At 41.1% G+C, this 17,751-nt stretch overlaps 1 pseudogene across 1 annotated transcript; it reads right to left on the bottom strand.

Annotated features, from left to right (window-relative positions):
- Nucleotides 1-343: 343 nt before the first annotated feature.
- LOC308282055 (arachidonate 12-lipoxygenase, 12R-type-like) lies at nucleotides 344-17,001 on the bottom strand (annotated as a pseudogene). The gene is made up of 15 exons: nucleotides 16,958-17,001; nucleotides 15,566-15,725; nucleotides 15,242-15,440; nucleotides 12,634-12,715; nucleotides 12,155-12,277; nucleotides 9,970-10,064; nucleotides 9,051-9,237; nucleotides 7,852-7,995; nucleotides 7,047-7,250; nucleotides 6,716-6,802; nucleotides 4,820-4,989; nucleotides 3,637-3,758; nucleotides 3,376-3,476; nucleotides 1,162-1,335; nucleotides 344-364 (listed from the first exon to the last, which is right to left on the bottom strand). The product of its transcript is annotated as an arachidonate 12-lipoxygenase, 12R-type-like (transcript).
- Between the last annotated feature and the right edge of the window lie 750 nt (nucleotides 17,002-17,751).

The following is a 17,751-nucleotide window of genomic DNA, read 5'->3' as shown; positions in this document are numbered from 1 at the left end:
CTCTTTAAGTTTAAATTTAAGATTATATCATTATAAATTCCTTGGAATGACTTCCTGAGAATACAATAATTCAAACCCATGTCAAATGGCAACACTATTCGCCACCACCTTTGGGTCCAAGTATGTGTATTGGACTTCCAGAGCCTTGTTTCTATATTCGACTTCTGCGCTGAGCTTTTCAAGCTTTTCTTTGAAACGGTCCATGAGCCTGCATGGAGTCTCCTCATAGAATAGCTTGTATGGGTAATGGCCAAGAGGAACCTGAGGAAATAGAAACGTATAATACAGGTACATGAACACATTTTCAGCCTGTGTATTCAGAATAGTTCACAGAGAAGACTGTTTAGCACATCTTGGCCAGGTGCTAGACATCAAGGCATCAAGGCGAGAATCAAGGAAGAGACAAAACAAATCCAGGAAGAGATCAAGGACGGAGATAAAACAGCAGATATATAGATAGATAATTTCCTGATGAAAACATTGATTGAATGATTGATTGATTGATTGAGGTATTTATTAGAAATATTGCATAGGAAAAGGTACAGTTTCATGACAGTACAGTTCACCGGTACAAGGTGAACTAAAAGGATACACTCAGGTAAGACAAAACATATTTCCGTTGAGATCCTTCTCTTTAACTCATATAAACCTAAGAGGTTGAAAGCTTACTCCAATAAATACAAATATTCATTTTTTAAAAACAGTGTCTCTCGACGATATGGCAATTATACAACAGTTACCCTTAAAAAAACATGCCAACTCCATTTCACTGTAATTAAGATATTCAATAGAAATGTATAATTCTTTGTGCCAGATTTCGCAAATTTGTCCCTGAACTTCCCATGAAAACTGCTAGCGCAGCTGCTTAGCATATAGTGCTGGGACAGGACCCGGCACAGCGGATATGTTTACATTTGATTAGACCAGTGCGATAATGCTGCTTATCGTCAGAGTGTGCCGTAATGCTCGTTATTATCACGCGTAGATAGCTATTTCAACCAATCAGATGCTTTGTTGGAACTACAGGACCTGTTGTATGATTAGGCGTCATTTATACTTGGTTGTGTGACACCGGCACACACAAAAAATAAGCCCACAATGTGTCGCAGTGTGCCGCGTTGTTGGCACACGTGACTTTTGATAAAAGGAAGGGACACTTACAAAGTCAGTGGACTGTTTGGTGAGCAGCCACAGGGTGGCCAATTCATGGACCGTGGTTCCGACATCAGGAAGGGTTTGTAGAATGGTGCTCTTAGTTGAACTCTCATTGGTGGTGGCGGGATGAGGACGTCGCAACGTGATGGGAGCGTTGGGCATCCAACCACCATAGTCATACTATAATAATAGAAATACATTAAAGGTATACAGGCTTTACAGATAATGTAGGCTATGTACAGTATGTATGTAAGTACCGGTATGTATATAAATTATGTCTAATATACAGGGGTGTGGCATCAAATTCTGGGCCCTGGGTACAAGGATTCACTGTGGGCCCCCCATGAATTTTGTGCTTTAACTATTGAAAAATAGCAGATATACAATGATATGATGTATTTCGCCACAGATCCCTCAAAATATTTAGTTCCAAGGACCCCCCAGAAGCTAAATTTGAGTTACAAATGTTTGCTTAATAAATAATATATGCAAAGATTTGCACACATTTTCACGACTTTTCAAAAATAGAAGATCTACAAGCTCGCAGCGTGGCACCCAGTGCAGCGCTGCGAGCTTGTATACTGCTATTTTTCAACAGCTAAATAATGAAGTCCCCTCCACCTTGGGCCCTAGTAACTCAGAGTTGATGTGTTATGGTTCGGACACATCTGATAGCATGCAATATTATTTAATGTACTTATCCAAAAACAAAAAGTAAGCTTAAACTAGCTTCAGCAGCTTTCCTGGCCTTAAAAAAAAGAAAAATTAAAAAAAAAAGAGAAAATAAAAGGACAGTGAGACAGGATATAGCTAAGCCTATTTATGCCTGATTAAATTATGATTTTGTAGAAACATGACAGAGTTGACAAAGATCTTGGGACAGTTTTATAGGGCCAACATGTTTGCAAAAGAATATTAAAAAATATATATTATATATTTTTAAACATAATTTATTATATATAAATAAAAATACATTCTTATCAATGTTGTGTTAATCAATTGATGTGTTATCAATACACATTGTTAGTCTTGGTTTTTCTTTAATGTTTTTAAGAAAGAAAATTGTTTACATGTGAATCCTTGTCTGAGACATGATATTTTCTGGCAGAGGTAAATAAAGGGAAGCCAGACCAAATACATATAAATCTCAAGAATAAATGTTCACTGACTTTATTTTATTATTTTTTTCTTACAGTAACACTAGATGGTGACAAAACATGACAAATCCACACAATCTCACTGTGAGTTGTGTTTACCTAGCCTAGTTGTGGTTAGCCATTAGCTTTAAAGGGATCCCTGGCTAATACGACAAATATGCCTTAATACAAATTATAATCGTCTATAAACACCTTAAATATTTTATTTCTTCTAGAAATAGCTAATCTTTCACTCAATAGGGGAAATGCCAGTCGCAAGTTGATGATGACATAAAACCATGTGTGATCTGAATTTATGGCATACATGTGAAAATAAAAACAAACGTAAGTCTTCCTATGGTTAATATACGCATGAAATCAATATTTCAAATTAGTGTGTGTTTTTCTTTTTTGCACATGCATGCCATAAATTCCATAGGGATAGACCACACATGGTTTTATAACATCATCAACTTGCGACGGGCATTTCCCCTATTGAGTGAATGATTAGCCATTTCTAGAAGAAATAAAATATAGGACAATTATAATGTATTAAGGCATATTTGTCGTATTAGCCAGGGATCCTTTTAACGTGTTGAAATCTCAGGGGTTAAATGATTGACTATTCTGTACCCCAGTGTACGTAACCCGGATGGCATTGAGTTCTGGGAACCTATGGGCGGGGCCGGCAGCGCTGCTGCTCTTTTTTTGGGACCTTCCCAGAACTTCACGGGTTCTTGAAAGTTCTGGTTCTAGTTCTGGGTCGGCCCTACAGTGGAAATGGGGCTAGATAGCCGCATTTCCCCCATTAAGCCTATATATAGTTTTTTTCACAGGACAGCTTTCCATTGATTGTAATTATTTAATAAAAATAAATATGTTTAATCAATCTATACTTTAATACAGATTAGGGTTCAATGAATGTATTTTAAATTATACTTTTTTAATGTTGTTTGTAGTTTAATTATTACAATCAATGAAAAACTGTCCTGTGAAAAAAATGAAAATGTCACTTAGGCCCTTTGCGCTCCAAGCCCTCGAAATTATCTCTGTCGGTATGACAGGGGAATTTAAAAGGACACACCTGTCCAGAGTTGACGGCAGAATGCTGGGCGGAGCAAGTGAATATCACCATGGTGACAAACTTCACCAACTCTTTCACTGAGCTGAACCTTTGAGGCACTCCTGAGTGTAGACAGAAGACATGAAAGAAAACAGTTGTTGGTCAAATAATAATTATGATAGAAGCATTGTGGTAACAGGAACATACAGTAATACAAATGAAAACAATACCCATGCATAGACGGTTGACTTTGTGTTTATTGCCCCTAAGCGTATACCGTACCTGTGCTCGCTTGGGAAAGGAACCCATATACAAAGATCTCCTGGATCCACTTCTGCAGCTCACTGTCCTTTTTGACGTAAGCATCATTCTTGTAGTAGTAGCTGAGGATCCCCTCGACAAACCTGCGCAGCACGACACAACACAATGCAATGACCTCACAATCAGCCAGAATCAGCCTTAATATCTTTTAACACAACACAAAAAAGTACTGTTATTGGGTGAGTCCCTTTGGAAAATACAGGTGACATAGCCCTATACTGTACCAAAAGACACCACCTTAATTCGTAGTATCATCCTCTCCCTCCTTTCTCTGTAAATATACCTGTTGATGCTACTGAGCTTCATCCTAATATGTTTCGCTTTGTATTTGTATTGTATTGTATATTGTTGCGACCGTAGGAACATTCACTATCAAACCCAGCAGAACCTTGACCATCAGTGAGTCAGTAGATAGGTAATGCCTCAATGTTTATAGTTGACCTGTTGTGACATCACATTGTTGACCCATATTTGGCAATGCCCATATATGGACGCTCCATGTATGGCCAAGACATTTACAAATGCCTCAATTTCTATAGCTGACCTGCCCCATATATCCCTGATGTAATCAATATTAAGCCCATAGCTTGGAATGCCCAAATATGTACATATTGTCAGCTCCACCAGCTTGTCATATCCATATTTGGCTGCAATAACCGTCCTGACTTGGTGGCAGGGACGTGCTGGCCATTGGGAAAAGTGGGACAACTGAACGGAACGGCCGGTCCATTCCCGGCCTGTCCAGGCTGGCCATTAAAAAAATGTCTGGCCCACAAAGTAAATATAACTCATGTTATAGGTCCACTGGCTTGTCTCTCATGATCTGAAATGGACAATCTTTGAGGGCGCTGAGTAGCAGTAGCCCACAGATAAGTGACCTGACGGACACTTATCTCCCAATTAGGGAGTCTTACTGGTTGAATAAAATAGGTATCCTGGCCTGAAAATGTTCTGTTTACTAAAGAGCTGGATGAGTTATATCCAAATATGCTGTAGAGCTATTTAACCCTTATAGTATCAAATAAAATAAAATAAACACTTATGCCCTACCTTTAACATTTGACAATTTATCACTCTGGGGGTTCTCCAGAGTGGTGTGATATTCATGGGACATTAGTAAAGCAGAATCATCAGATGTTCCTACTTGTGAATGATGTCCCACAGTTCGAGTCCATCCTCCCTGTAGTAGTATCCTGGTACAGACTCCATGCCACGGTCACTGATGTCATCAGGTATGCACAGAGATCTGTAGGTCAATGAGGACGTGGATCGCCGCAGGATCGCCATCAAAGCATCTCCACCAGAAGCTGCATACTGGGAAGAAAATCACATATATAATAGGAAAATAGGAGGGCTTTCGAACATTTGGTAAAAGAAAATAGCAGATCTACTGTTCCCAACAACTTGACCAGAGAATTTGTACATGTATTTGGTCATGGACCCCCATCTTACCTCTTAAGCCCCAGGGGGGTCCAGGGGAAAAATCCGCCTAAAATGTATGCCCAAATTGGAACAGTTGTGGACACAAAACTACAATGATTGTGGCTACTCTTGACTCACAAAATGTCAGCTAACCCCTGAAAATCCACAAATGCAGTGTAAAACATCACACTTCTCTTACCAAATTGTCCTGCTGTGATCATTTAGCTAGGAAAAGATTTTGCCTTCTGAATAGTGAATGAGCCTCAAGACCTCATTGAAAACATATATAGTGAATAGAGAAATTGTTCACCAAGGTGTCATCAATTGATAGGCAAAATTGTATGAATACATTCCAAACTATGTCAACTCTACACATGTTTTAGTGAGAGTAGTGCTGTAATATTAGTAATGTTAAAGTATAGGGTGAAAAATGATAAAAACTAGTAACAATAAGTAGTAATAATACTGTAATATGAGTAATGTATGGATGAAAAGTACAATGGCAGCTGGTTACTATGCTGTAGGACCACTGTAACAATAATCAACAAAGAAATTGTAGTTTGATTTGGTCTCTATTGATTTATTGACATTTATTGACAGCTGTTCAGGGGTCAACACCTTTTGAATGGGATTCAAGAGGTTAAAATATTGTTCCAGCCAGGGAACCCTAGAAGCAAAGATTTGAGTAAAAAATGTTTGCTTTCAAAATACATAATATTCAGGGCGCCCACTGGCCTACTGGTCCAGGCGCATACATAGGCATTGATGCCTGATGGTGTCGCCGGTTCGATTCGCGATCCAGATGACCTTTGCCGCATGTCACTCCCCACCTCTCCCCCATTTCTTGTCAGTCTACTGTCATATAAAGGCCCAAAAGACAAAAAAAAAAAAAAAAAGAATGACATTGATGATTTTCCAGTTTCTAAGGGTTTTATAGAGCTCCCACTAGCCCTGGGTCATGGCATAATTTGCCTGCCGCTCCAACATTTGACCAAGTGTGTATGCATGTCTGTATGAGCACGGCAACACCAGCCGCAGCCACCCAGAGGTGCTGTTGAGCAGTCTTGAAATGAATGGACAGGGATTTAACTAAATGGGTTAAATGAACCCGGAGGATTATGAAAGTCGGACGTCTCATTACTACAAGTGCGTGGCTACGCGTACGGTTAGGGTTAGAAATAGGGTTACCGGTAGTAATGGGGAGAGTCAGATCAACGCAACATCGGAGTAATGAGACGTCGGAACAATGCAACACACCCAAATAAACCACCCGTTTATGATATTGAGATAGTTACAGCCATTTTTTTTCTGAAAATGTCTTGCAAATGCATTTTTTCAACAGGTTTCTTTCCCTATTTTGCCTTTTTTATGGAGAATGGAGCGTATTTTTGCAGAAACTCACAAATGGCAAGAATTAACCACTCCATTCCCTTTGAAAAGCAGAATCCACCTTCGTAGTTAGATTTAAAGTTCAAAGTCAGAGAAGTTAATAAAAATAGTAAAAATAATCTAAAAAGATCTATAAGCTCAATGTTTTGAAATGGCACATCTGCAGTTAGTTAGTTAGTTAGTTGTGTTTTAGTATTAGTACGTCAATTGATGCATCTGTGTTTCTTACGTTATTGAAGATTCCATTCTCAGAAATCAGGGCCGCTCTGGCCAAGCTGTTGATCTGCAGAGTGTAGCGGGTGTGAGGAATCAAGAGCTGGGGATTGGAAATGAGTCCTTAAAAGTCATGATAACTATCATCTAGTCAACGTTATACCCATTAAAATTGTATATGTGAATATGACATGAATCAATGTGTTCATAATCTCAACTGGATTTGATAGTATTATCAAATATACTTTGTTGTGTTGCTGCACAATGCAAATATTTGATACAATTCTGATAGTTGTACCTTGTACAGAGGAAGCCATGGAGAAACATTATGCAGCAGTGACAGTTACCTTGTACAGAGGATGAACCATGGGGACATTCCTTAGCAGTGACATTGCAAAGACCTCTGCCAGCAGGTGAGTGCGCAGCAGGTGGGCGTTGAGCTCGTGATCACCGAAATTGGCACCTCTTACATAGATCTTGGCCATCAGCCAGTCATGCTCGGAGTCACTGGGCGAGAAGATGGGATTGTCCTTTGATGGCTTCTGCTTCAACTGTAACGAAAAGCGTGAGGCACTGTCAAAATTGACAATGCTACTTTGTGTATGTGAGGAGTAGAGCTCCTGTTTATTTTGTGTTATTAATTCACATTAATTAGGGCCCGAGCACACACAATGTGAGAGGATCCTAATGTATTTGCAAAGATTATTAGGGCCCGAGCACAGGGTACATAAGCTATTCAGTGGGGAGAAAGAGTGGAAATTGGTCTGGCAATTCAACAACAATAAGGATGTTTACATTTATTGACACACTCATGCATGTGTCTGGCCGTTTGTTTTGAGTTATTTTCCATACATTCCCTCTGTATTTGGAGAGCTGGGTGATGAAAGAAAACTACAAGGTAAAAACAAGCTCCACAGGACGTTCTGTCCCATTGGATAGTGAGCATCACTGCCGGGTGATAGTAGAGCAGTGCTGAACCATGAACCCCCAGCTCGTGGCCGGAAACGCTCGGCCGGAAACGCCTCCGACACGTCCCCGGCGGCGCGTAATACGTCATGTGACTCATGTCCGTATTTTCCCTTAACATGGGAGTGAATGGGGGTTACGAGCCAAAGAGCCGACTGTGTGACCGTACCCTAAGCTTGTTCTCACCTGGATGGCGACGGGCATCAGTTTGTGGTCACGTGTTGAGTGCAGCAGCACCAGTGGAGCCGCCAGGTGTTGCTGCTTATCATCAATCACATTTGCGTCCACTCCATGCAAAAGCTTGTAGTCACACAGGAAGATGTTGCCTTTCTGTTGGAAACATTAACAACATAAGGTATTATTATTGCTTCACGTTGCACCTATAGTATACTGTCGCAATTACATAACCGCTTGATTGCAATTATGTGAGCTATAAATTGCAATTATTTTTGCATAATTGTTGAAATTGTTTCCATTACAAATGAATTCAGATATGTTGAAGAATGTTCACACATTTTCAAAACCTTTCTAGAAATAGTCAAAAATAGTTATTGATCTACAAGCTTATCTATGCAGTGTTTTTAAGTATAAAATTAGAAAGGATGTGGACTGTTTTAGCCATAGTATATTCTTTATTTTGATTAATGGTAGCGGTCATTGACAGGCATCTCTTTTTTTAATCGTATTTTCTGCATGTGTGAAGACGCATCCGTATTTTTTTGCGGATCAAACAAAGAAATGCAAATCCAGAAAAAAAAACAAAAAAAAAAACAGTGGTTTCGATGTGCAACAGGCAGCATACGGTTCACTGTTGGTGTGAAGGCAATGGACGTAAAATGCTGGAAATTAAGCAAAACATGTGGCCATGAAACACTGTGGTAGAGCGCTGCGCAGGTTAAATCACACTCCCGACCGTCGCTCCATTAGATTTCTGACCCTTACTGCCTGTCCCCTCAACGATTTCATTTCTGACCGCCGATCCCGCCCGCATATAGCCCGAATGCAGGTATTTAAATACCACCCGTGCGCAAGTTGTGTGTTGGGTTTGGGTGGTACTGCGGGGTCCCACTCCCGATGCAGTGCGGTGGGTTGAAGAATTTGTAAAGACAGAGGGAGAGGGCATTATTAGCAGCGGATATAGATGTCCCGTGAAGAGACCTGATCCTTGCTGCATGCGGTTGACACCGTGCAGTGTGAGTGCAAACGCATTAATTAAATATGCAAGAATGTTGCAATTTCACCCCTCCCAAGTATACCAAATTATATGTGATACAATGGCAGAATGTGTGACGTTTTGAAATGGCACATCTGTATGTGTGTATCAACGAGTATAATAAGTATAAGTATAATTTCACTATTTGAAACAAATGACAAAAACAAATCACCTTCATTTCCTTTTTTAAGCTCTTTCCACCATGGAGGCTCAGTATGGGTTTCAGCATGTCTTTGGTGACAGGGAAGGGTTAGGGTTGTCAGGGAGGGCTGAAATGCGGCGGATCAATATGGGGTTGACACCATTCAGGTACTGGTGGCCGAAGACAGCATCCTCTGTCCAGTGTTTCTGCACATAGTCTGCAAGACAGACAGATGGAGCTTTGTCTACTCTGCTTTCTGTTTATGTTGCTGTTCAGCCAAGCAATATTTGTATTGTTTAGAACAAAGTTGACAATAAACTGTTTCATACTTTTCAACTTCATACTCCAGAATGACACACTTGGTTTTCAATCAGTGGTTCTCAAACTTTGTAATGTGAAGGACCCCTACATTTATTTGCTGTATAGTCTGTGGACCCCCATCTGAAAATAACTTTTGCCTTTTGTGCAAATATGTATGATGATGTATAGTACCTATATTAAAGGACAATACGCACTAAATAACATATACTGTATAGGCTCATTTTCCTACTTACATTGATTCCATGGGGTCTATTAGGCATAAATGCCCCTGTCGTCCAGTTTCCCCATAGCAACCCTAATAGCATTTACATTATTTTTTGCAGTCAAAAGTGTATATACAGTATATATATATATATATATATATATATAGGTTTAGGGTTTAGCTTGGCAAAAATAGGGCTCCAGATGGTATTTGAAATTAGCAGATCAACAAGTGCTTGTTGATTGGCTATTTACAGTGAAACCTTTCCCCACAATAACAGAGACCACAAATCACACAGGTATAGAGCCCTGAGGGAATCCACTCCACTTAAGAGGTTAACCTATTGCTATAGTGACCCCCTAAACCCCCCTCAAGGAACCCTGGGGGTCCCCAGACCACACTATGAGAACTGTTTGAATAGCCAACCTGAAATCTCAGTTGTTTTGACATAGGCAATGGACTCCATGTTGATCCAGGTGTCCTTGGAGTGGATTAGAGCATCCAATTTCAGCTCCGACAGACTGGGGAGGGAAACAAGCACAACGCTTAAAATAGAGGAGAGGGCAAAGACAGATGTTGGAGCTAAGGCTCCTTCCAGGAGCACCTCTCAAAAACATAACAATTGCATTCAACTTTAATCTCATGACTACTTCTGTTTCAACTGCTAGGCCTTGGCTTCAAGTGTCAAGTTGTGAAGTTTTCAATGTGTCGATGGTTTGTAAGATTAACCATGGTCAAACGGGGACCGTGTCGATATTGCGACATAACATCAGCGTTCGACGTCCCAGTACTTCGACACTGGTGAATGTTAACCTGTTGAAAAGCTAACCTGCCCAAACCCTAACCCTAACCTCAGTAAAACTAAGCCTAAACCTAACCCTAAAAACTAACTTTTTTTTGCGACTCCATGAGAGATGTGCCTGTCTTTTACACAAGACCGCGATTGGAAATAATGGATGGTTATTTTTCTATTAAATTGCAAAGGTAAGGGACTCTTCAGTATTTACTGCTCTTTTCCTGTAAATGTCCTGTAAATGCATTTTTTCCGCAGGTTTCTTTCCCTATTTTGCCTTTCTAATTGTTATGGAGAATGGAGGGTATTTTTGCAGAAACTCGCAAATGGCAAGAAAACAATCCATTCCCATTGAAAAGAGAATCTACTGTCATAGATAGATTTATACTTCAAAGTCAGGAAAGGTCATACAAATAGCAAAATTAGCTGATCTACAAGCTCAATGTTCTGCAAATCCCCTGAAAATCTACTGTCTTGCCAATGGCAGGACATGTGAAGTTTTGAAATGGCAAGGAAACGGCAGTAAAAGAGTTTATAGCCCAGTCAGATGCCCCCTCAAATGTGTGAAAAGTGATGACCCATCACTTTTCATCCCTTTTTCAAAGCACTAAACCGTCGTTTTTAGCGCAAGGAATGGTTTTCGTGCAAAACAGATGCTTGCAATGGATTCAGAATCATGAAAAACCCCTAGTTTGACCCCTCATATGCTACTTAAAGCAGATTATGTTTTACCTTTTTTTCCCTGTAATGTAATGTTAATGGGACACCGACTCTAGCGGGTGATAACATCAATTAAGCTACTTCTCAGAAAGGGTTATCATACCAAAATATAAACCAGTAAGACTCCCTAATCGGGAGATAAGCGACCGTCAGGTCGCAGCGTGATTTGTGAATGTGTAGGAGCAGTGTCCAAAAATGTGTTTGAAAAAATCGGCCTGATGGTGGCGCTATATGGGACAGATCCATGTTGATGACATGAGTGTAGACATAGTGTGTACCGATTTGTGTGATTTTAGGGCAAAATCTGTAGGAGCAGTGTCCAAAAATGTGTTTTGCAAGAATCGGCCTCATGGTGGCGCTAGAAGAGGGCCATGTGAGAAATGAGGGGTGGGGTCTCCGCGTTGCCTTGGCGGACGAATAGGTACCGGCCCCGGCTCTCCCGGACGCTCCTAGCCCGAGTTACGGCATTTTATGTGAGCTGCAGTGGAGGGGGTCCTCCACTGGGGGCGCCACCACTTTGGCATCCGTTCTGGAGCACCAGGAGTCGGTGGTCCCCGGGAATTCCCTGTGAGCAGCCCCGTTGGGGTGGTCATTTGATCATTTTTGCACATTTGGTCATTTTTTACATCTGGGGGAGCTCCGGGGGTCCTTGGAGGTTGTAGTTTGGCAGGCAAGGAGTGTGTGTGCAAAATTTGGCATGGATCGGGGCAACGGTTGCGGAGATATGAGCAGGGCAATAGTGTGACGTGTGAGATATGACAGACAGACTGACGCACAGTTTGTGGAGGTTTTGATAGTAAGTGCGACCTGACGGTCGCAACTAGAGACATGTACGAAGAAGAAAATCCAAACATTTTACGGTCACCTTGGGTGGTACCAAAATTTGTATTATCCCATGTACTATATAGGAGGGGGGCGTGTCTGATAACATGAATATCAAATATTTAAATACTGAATTCTCACAAAAGTGAAAGTAGATGCTAAAATGAGCCCAAACATTTGTTTGAAAGTGAATCATTGGTTTTACATTGACATGATCAATACTTATTGTAATGCAACGTTACAAACGCAAACAGTAGTCAGTGGTAAATGATTCACCTATGAACTGCAGTGTAGACAAACTGTGTTTCCTTGGTGAAGGAGAAGCGTACTTCCAGAGGCAGATCAATGGGATTCTTCGCCTTCATGCATTGAGGAATGCCTTCTGCATATACATCCCACCTTTGGAGGGAGAGAGAACAGTCAACTGGCTTGGAAGAACTTGGGTAAATTGACAAGACAAACTTGAAGCTATGTAGTCTTATATCAGTGATTCTCAGCCTTTTTCATTTCCAGGACACCCTCGTTTGACATGTGCAGCCAGGGCACGGATCACTATTTGATATGTCTTTTTATTCTGATGACATCAACAAAGTGTACTTTGCAAGCCAAACCCAACAATCAATCCTACAGTTCTATGCAACACAGAAGGGGGGGGGGGATTTCCACACAACTCCTCTAAGGTATATTAATGACAATTCAATTTAGAAAATGGGTGGTTTTCCCCTTTAACATAAGTTACATAACATCAGACTCACTGATAGTCCTGCTTTCTCTGCTTCAGTTCTTCTTCTCTGCTTTTTATGGTCAAAGGTAGTTTGTCCTCAAAGCAAAGCATAGCTGAAAGAAAAAATAAACAAGTTAAAAAGAGATTCAAATCAGATTAGTGTTGATAACATATAGGTTTAGAACCATTAAGACCTGAGACCGATTCTAAAAATGTCATCCAGTTTTCTGAACGAGTTACGCTATCTCAAATATTTTCATGTCAACGACCTCCAAAGTATTTTGCCACCGGCCCCATCTCAAAATATGTTGTTCCAGAGACTAGGGATGAGAATCGAGAACCGGTTCTTGTTGAGAAGACTTTATTAGAAGTTTGCATAGAAAAAGGTACACTTTCATGACAGTACAGTTCACTGGTACAAGGTCAAGGAGATCCTAGTAAGCTTTTCGGCTTATTTACACAAGAAACCATTTAAGTATCTCATATAACATTGAATGACAGATGGATAGAACACAGTACAATGGCTTTTGGGGCATACTCCAGTGCAAAAATCCACTCGTCCGAGACAGTTTGCCCTCCTGGCCCCCAAGTTGTGGAATAAACTCCCTGTTGCACTTAGAACAACGGACTCACTCGCTAGCTTTCGCCGTGGACTGAAGACTCACCTTTTCAGACTCCACCTAAACCCAATTAGCACTACAGAAAAATCAATGACCATACATGAAGCTAGTTAGCATTTGTTTTGTTTTTTAGGTTTTTTAGAACTTTGATTATACTGTGTTCTTCCTAGAGAGATATCCATTTGCATTTGTTATATTGTTGATGATGTACGGACATATTATCTTGTTTATTATTGTGATGTTATCTGCTTATTGTAAGTCGCTTTGGATTAAAAGCGTCTGCTAAATGCCTAAACTGTAAACTGTAAACTGTAATGTAGTAGATAGTAAAATAGTAGATGGGTATCTTATAGGTGTAGTGTATCTTGTACACCAGGCCCATTGCAAGATGCTGTAATCTGTCATCTACTCTGAGCCACCCTACGCTTAACTGGTAAGTAGCTGTGAGGTGAGTCTGATAGGAAAGGTTAAGCAGGACCCTAATTAGTTTGTTTTGGGCTGTCTGGAGCTTTGTTTTTAGGGCTTTTGGGGCATCACAATACCATATGTGGACTCCGTAGTCAAAGAGGGGCTGAATGATTGCATGATTGCACGCTGAATGATTGCTATGGTCTTCAGTGTGTTGAAATTGCCTCCGGTTCAGCCAATCACAAGTTGCCGACATCTCATCTCCTGTGAACACAGATTTGTTTCCGTAGCCTCTGCCTTTTCAGTGTATAGGAGCGACGCTGTGACACTGACCGTCGTTCGTCAGCCCACCCGTCTTTACATAATTAATGTCTTAATGAGTTTTGGCCTGCCTACTCTTTGACCGTAAAATCACATTCCCTCCAGCACTTTGTCCTAACTACAAAAAGAAGAACTTGACAGGAGGATCAGAAGGAGGGGAGGAGGGAGAAACACCATTGGCCACTAATTATGACCAGCCCCCAACATTGCTTCAAGCACTATACTAAACAGTGTTGCCAGACGTACGATAATTATCGTATTTGTACGATAATTTGACCCTCTGTACGATGTACGATCAATAATTCCAAAAAGGCCCAAATGTACGATAATTTCGGCATATCATCAAAAAGAGCGTGAATTCACTATTTTCCCTGGCTGCTGATCTGGGATCTGGTTTGGCTTCTCAAAATAAGCCAGGAAATCAATCAATCTGACCCTAGATCTGTACTTGGAGGCATTAAAAACACTGGTTGCATCTTTCCAGACCAGTTTCAGGCTTTTATTTGTGTAAGCTCCAAGAAGTTGCCTGCCTCCACACAGCATATCTGATGCGTTTTTGTCACGCAGGAGTCTAAAACGAGGTCGTTTCTTACACTAAAGACGCATTTTTTGGTGAAATTACGTTTTTACGCGAGTGATTTCTCTTTTTTTGGCCGTGTACGATAGTTTCATGTCAAATACGATAATTCTGAGCCTCCGGTACGATAATTCAACATTTCCCCTCTGGTAACACTGATACTATAGCACAATAGATGACCACAGGGGCTGTGTATGCTGTGCATCATCTATTCAGAGAATATCATATAAAATAAAATGTATGTTAAATGAACTCGTTTGTACTCCCCCTGCCCAATAATGATCGATAAGAGAATCGATAAGGAATCAGATCAATAAGCAGAATCGAAAATGGAATCGGAATTGCTAAAATCTTATAAATTCCCATCCCTACTAGGGACCTCCGGAAGCAATGATTTGAGTTAAAAAAGGTTCACTTTCAAAGTATATATATTTAAAGACTTGTTATGTACACCAGCAGCAGTACAGCAGTGTTGCCAGTAGAGGGCAATGTGACCACACATAAAACAAGTTTCACGTGTGTGTGTGTGTGTGTGTGTGTGTGTGTGTGTGTGTGTGTGTGTGTGTGTGTGTGTGTGTGTGTGTGTGTCTCTATTCTTCCTCCCTTCCCTCAAAACTTAACTATAAATGACACATGGAAACCTGTGATGTTGCAATAACACTCAATTTGAAGTTAAACAAAGAATACAACATACAACAGCAACCCTCACTAACCTTTCGCCTCACTGAACATTTGTGTCTGTCCATCGGTGATCCAGGTGTAGATGGGGAAGGGATAATTGTCTCCTTTCGGTGACGTGACTTCAATCTTGGCGAGGAACCAGTCGATCCCCACGAGGAGAGCCTTCTTGTCCAGCTCTATCAGCACCAGCTTGCCAAGGCTCACAGGACAATCCACTGAGAAGGTAGAGGTCTGAAAACACAAACAAAACTCATTCTACGAATGCCCCTCATTAGAATGCATAGGACATTCGTGGAATGAGCAACACAGCCAAACTTGATTCTCCCTTGCTTAATTCAGACCGAAGTCAGACTTACAGTGCCTCGTAAGAAGTCGGCAGGTCCCTTGATGCTGGTAAGCTCGGTGCGCTCGCTCTCACCCTTCCTTCCCACCAGCTTGATGTAAACGCTGTTCAAGGTGGTCGCCAAAGAGAGGTCACCAGTCGTCACCGTCACCTTGTATGTCAACATCTTCACACTGGGGAGCAGAAGGAGAGCGTCTAATGTTAATCCAGTTATATCAAAGCACCATGGGTCTTCAACAGGGGGTCCGGGTCTCCGGGACCCTTCTCCTATGCTAATTAGTCGGACCTGGCCCGACTAATTAGCATACATTTAGGCCCGAAAATGTCAGGTCGGGTTCGGGCAGAATTTGAGAACTCTAATAATAAAAATGTAATTTACACAACCAGAGGCGCTGAGTTTTGTCCACGCCACTGGGGGCTGAACACATATCAAGCATTTTTTCCCCCCATTTCAATTCTGTAAGAAACATTTCTATCTCCCTCCCTCGATTGCTCCCTCTCTCCCGTTGACTGCCACTGTGCCTTCACCGTTTCACACCCTCGTATTCATGTATCTTTGATTGCTAAATAAAATAAAATAAAAAGACCTTTCCGACCACAAAATCCTCGACATCTTGCGTTATTGTGGTTGAACACAGAAGCACTACATCTGCAGTACAGGGATGATCATGATGTGTCCATGACCTCGAATTGCTCTATGCACTTCTTATGGTGTTTGGATAGCCTGGTTCCAGACCCTGAATTGCTAGCCACACCCCTTTAAAATTTTGTTTCGGCGATTCAGGTAGTCTGGAAGTGCTCTCATTGAAGAGGTTTTCCTCGTTTGGAAATCCATATGTCAAATCAGCATCGTGAATCAGCGTCTTATGAGCAGCGTGGGTGGGGTTTTCCCAGAACTCATGTGCGTTTCCAAGTAAACCAGCGCCACCGCCGGACCGTGCCGCACATTCCCAAACATAAACATCGCGTCGCCCGTCGCAGTAATTTGCGATCGTATCGATCTCGCTATGAAACATCAGCAGACATGTTATGTTGTGTTTGATTACTAGTTCGTAGCGCTCCTATTCTGCCTGTTTCTTTGGTTAGCAAGTAGCACTAGCAAGCAACAGGCTAGCCACTAGCCAGCCACATAACAACACTACGTCATCTGCTTTGCTACTGTTGTGTTGGTCAGACGGTGAACCAATCGCAGAAGACTGCCTCTTTTCAACACCCATCCCAGAAACTGCCTTGGATGAAAGCACGTTCAGACTGAATAATGGAGTGAAACAAAATGCAATTCACCGTTTGTCAGCCTTCTGATTGGTCACTGAGATTCCCTGACTGGCCAACCAGAAAAAATTATTCACTTTTCGCTGCCGGGGGTGGAGTTATGCAGTGGGAGAAAGTCCTTTTGTTCTTTCACCGCGGTGCGGTGATGCGGAGTACGGCCAGAGCGCAGTACGTCATAGCGATTTTGATAATTATAATGAATAAGCTTCAACAAACTAGTTCACATGAACGACAATGATGTAACTAAGATTCGATTGGGTAAATATATTTTAAATGGGCAGAATTGCAATTAAAATACATGTTATGTTAACAGCCCAGCCTATAATTCCACAACTTCCTACCCAAGATGCACTGCGCTTTCTCTCTATCTCTCTGTCCTCTGCCTGTTTCAGAGGATTTAAACTAATTAAAACATGTATTTTCGGGGGAAAACCCCTGTTTTGCAATGTAACTACTGTACTTTTTTGTTCCCTTTTTATTAATATCACGTAGATGTTTTTCTTTTGGTACTTTAAATAGCAATAATGAGGCTATGAAAAATCTTTTTTCCCCATTCATTTCCAATGTAAAAACAATCTGCCCTGGTTTTTCTGTCCCACTGGGATTAAACTAATTAAAACATGTATTTTCGGGGGAAAACCCCTGTTTTGCAACATAACTATTGTACTTTTGTGTTCCCTTTTCATTAATATCACATAGATGTTTTTCCTTTGGTACTTTAAAGGCTATGAAAAATATCCCCCCCCCCCCCCCCCATCCACTTCCATTATAAAAACAATCTGCCCTGGCTTTTTCGTCCCACCTAGTAACAAGAGCAAAATGGGGTGGGATTTGACAAAGAGTGGATTCAGGCTGAGTGTCAGGCTAGTGTTTGGAAGTAGTGTGGAGGATATGTAAAATCTCGCTCTTTTGAACGACCATCATTTC

This window comes from Nannobrachium achirus, assembly GCF_963921795.1.
Source record: "Nannobrachium achirus genome assembly, chromosome: 3".
NCBI lineage: Eukaryota > Metazoa > Chordata > Actinopteri > Myctophiformes > Myctophidae > Nannobrachium > Nannobrachium achirus.
Note: the sequence above shows the minus strand (reverse complement) of the source record. Positions and strands in the feature narration are given on the sequence as shown.